The sequence below is a fragment of the Dromiciops gliroides genome, chromosome 1 (genome assembly GCF_019393635.1).
Source record: "Dromiciops gliroides isolate mDroGli1 chromosome 1, mDroGli1.pri, whole genome shotgun sequence".
NCBI classification, from domain to species: domain Eukaryota; kingdom Metazoa; phylum Chordata; class Mammalia; order Microbiotheria; family Microbiotheriidae; genus Dromiciops; species Dromiciops gliroides.
The window spans coordinates 237,918,631-237,921,144 of NC_057861.1; the positions used below are offsets into that span (position 1 = coordinate 237,918,631).

At 41.7% G+C, this 2,514-nt stretch overlaps 1 pseudogene; it reads right to left on the bottom strand.

Moving 5' to 3' along the window:
• Positions 1-388: 388 nt before the first annotated feature.
• On the bottom strand, positions 389-1,230 carry LOC122747721 (annotated as a pseudogene).
• Between the last annotated feature and the right edge of the window lie 1,284 nt (positions 1,231-2,514).

The window sequence follows — 2,514 nt, forward strand, 5'->3', positions numbered from 1 at the left end:
TCAATCTGATTTCAATATTGACCATCTGGCAGTGTTGGTATTGACCTAGTTATCTTGACAAACTCTATTAGTCTCTGCCCTGCTTCACTTTGTACTTCAAGGCCAAACTTGCCTGTTATTGCAACTGTCTTTTGACTTCCTACTTTAGCATTTGAATCCCCTATAATGAATATAAAATTTTTTATTAATGTTTTTTTCTAGAAGATGTTATAGGTCTTCAAGAACAGATCAACTTTGGCCTCTTTGGCCTCAATGGTTTGTCTTTGATTCAAACAGATATTCTGTCATTTTTGAGATTATACCCTTTTATTAACTATGAGGGCTACTCCATTATTTTTTCATTTTGTTTAAGTTTTTATTTTTACATAGGGAAAAATCAAACATACATTTAACCCAATTTAGTTGCAAGTTCCTTAGTTTTTGCCCTTTCCAGCTTGGCGATATGAGCCACTGACTTTGGACCCAGAATGTTGCCACCCCAGTGACGATGGATCTCATCATATCTGTCATTGTAATTGGTTTTGATGACTCCTACCAGCTTAGCCAGGGCTCCCTTATCTTCAGGGTTAACCTTTGTTAAGGCAATACTTGTGCAAGTCTTTCTGTGAACTAAATGACCCAGCCTGGCTTTACCTTTAATAATACAGTAAGGAACTCCCATTTTTCAGCACAAGGCAAGTAGGGAGACCACTAGCTCAATGGGATCCACATCATGTGCAATCACTACCAACTGTGCCTTCTTGTTTTCTACCAGAGTAGTAACAGTGTTAACACCTGCTCTGAGGACAGGTGGTCTCTTAGTGAGGACATCTCTTTGCCTGCAGCTTTTTGCTCAGCTCGAGCCAGCAGCCTTTGCTTCTTCTCTTGCTTTGTCTCAGGTCTGTATTTGTGAGCCAGTTTAAACAGCTAAGTAGCTGTCTGACAATCTAAAGCCTGGGTAAACTGGTTAATTGCTGGTGGCGCTTTCAAACACTTATAAAGGATAGATCTTTGATGCGGCAGTCTGATATATCGAAGGTATTTGACAAATCGATCGAGGTCCCTTTTGGGCGGGATGTCCTGACCAGTGCCAAAGTTCTTGGGCCACTTCTCAAACAAAGGATTAACCATTTTCTTGGCCTCCTGCTTCTTTACAACAGCAGGGACTGGAGCCACCTTCTTCCCTTTGGGCATCTTGGAAGGCAGAATGAGAAAAAAAAGTACCCTATTTCTTAAAGGATTCTTGCCCATGGTAGTATAGGTAATGATCAACTGAATGAAATTCACCCATTCCCGCCCATTCTGGTTTACTGACACCTAAGATGTTGATGTTTAGTCTTTCCATCTCCTGTTTGACCATATCCAGCTTACCTGGGTTCATAGATCTCACATTCCATGTTCTTACGCAATATTGATCCTTACAGCATTGGACTTTCCTTTTGTCACCAGGCTCATCCGCAGCTGACTTGTCTTTCAGCTTTGGCCCAGCTGCTTCATTACTTGTCCTATGCTCTTCCCCAGGTATTCTGACCTGAGGGGCTCATCTTTGGGTATCATATCACTTATCACTCTAATGCTCTCTGTGGTGTTTTCTTGACAAAGATACTGGAGTGGTTTGCCATTTCCTTCTCCATCAGATCACCTTTTGCCTATCTATGACATCCATTCTGGGTAACCCTTCATGGTATAGCTCATAATATCATTTAGCTACACAAGCCCTCTGCCATGACAAGGCAGTGACTCAGGAGGGGTCTATGTGCCTATGTTCTTTAAGAATGTGGGGACATAGGGGCAGCTAGGTGGCACAGTGGATAGAACACTGGCCCTGGATTCAGGAGAACCTGAGTTCAAATCTGGCCTCAGACACTTCACACTTACTAGCTGTGTGACCCTGGGCACGTCACTTAACCCTCATTGCCCTGCAAAAAATAATGATAATAATGTGGGGACATAGCCAAAGACAAACTTGGAAAAAGCCCAATGAGACAGAGACAACAGAGGTACAAATATGAAGATGGACACTGAAAAGAGAAATACACACCCACATGCTTACAAACACAGGCATACTGACAATAAGTACAAAGCTCCCTGCAGTGATGGACATGATAAAGAAAGTAGCTGATGGTTATGTAACTAGAACTTTTAGCTTATAATGAGTATGGCATCCTGCTAGGTGGTGCCACGGTGCACAGAGCACTGTGGCTTCAGGATAGACCTGAGTTCCAAACTAACCTCAAACACTTACTAGTTACATAACCCTGACAGGTGCTTACCTTCTCTATCTGCCTCAGTTTCCTAAACCATAATATGGTTGATAATAGCGCCTACCTTTGTAGGGTTGGTATGAAGATCAAATGAGAAAATAAGTGTAATTGTACATTATAAATAATTGTAATTGCACTTTGTAAACCTTAAAGCTCTGTGTAAATGCAAGTTATTATTATTGTCTCATACAATTTCCCCTCCCCCCTCCCCCCTCCAAAACAAAATTCAGTTGGGAAAGTGGGTCAATCATTATTTTTCCCCATCCACAGA